Raw genomic sequence first — 572 nt, forward strand, 5'->3', positions numbered from 1 at the left:
AGATGTTGGGGTCCCAGAGGAGGCAAAGTGTTCTGGGGGGCATCTGAGGTGTCCCATGGCGGGTCTGGGGTGTCCCAGGGATCCAGGAGTCCCGGAGGAGGAGCGGGGATGCTGGGGGGTACTGGGAGGGGCTCTGGGGGTCCCATGGGGAGGGTCTGGGGTGTCCTGGTTGTCCCCAGATGGGGGCCAAGGTGTCCTGGGGGGAGTCTGGGAGGTCCTGGGGGGGGACCAGCATGTTCCTGGGAGGGGCACGGCATGTCCCAGGGTGGTGGCCAGGATGTCCTGGGGAGGGGTGTTCAGATTTCAGGGTGCCAGGGGTCCCAGGAGTGGGGGGTGCTGGGGATACCTGGGTGAGGTCCTGCATGTCCTGGGGGGAGGTCTGGGGTGCCCCAAGGGGGGGGAATGGAGTGTCCCGGGGTGGTTTGGACATTGGGGTGCTGGGTAGGAGAAGGCTGGGTTGTCCCGGGGGGGCTGGGGTGTTGGGTGGGAGGGTGTCAGGGTGTCCCCAGGGGGAGGTTCAGACATTGGGGTCCCCTGGGGAAGAGGAGGGGGCTGAACAGTGGGATCCTGGG

The sequence above is a fragment of the Phalacrocorax aristotelis genome, chromosome 26 (assembly GCF_949628215.1).
Source record: "Phalacrocorax aristotelis chromosome 26, bGulAri2.1, whole genome shotgun sequence".
NCBI classification, from domain to species: Eukaryota; Metazoa; Chordata; class Aves; order Suliformes; family Phalacrocoracidae; genus Phalacrocorax; species Phalacrocorax aristotelis.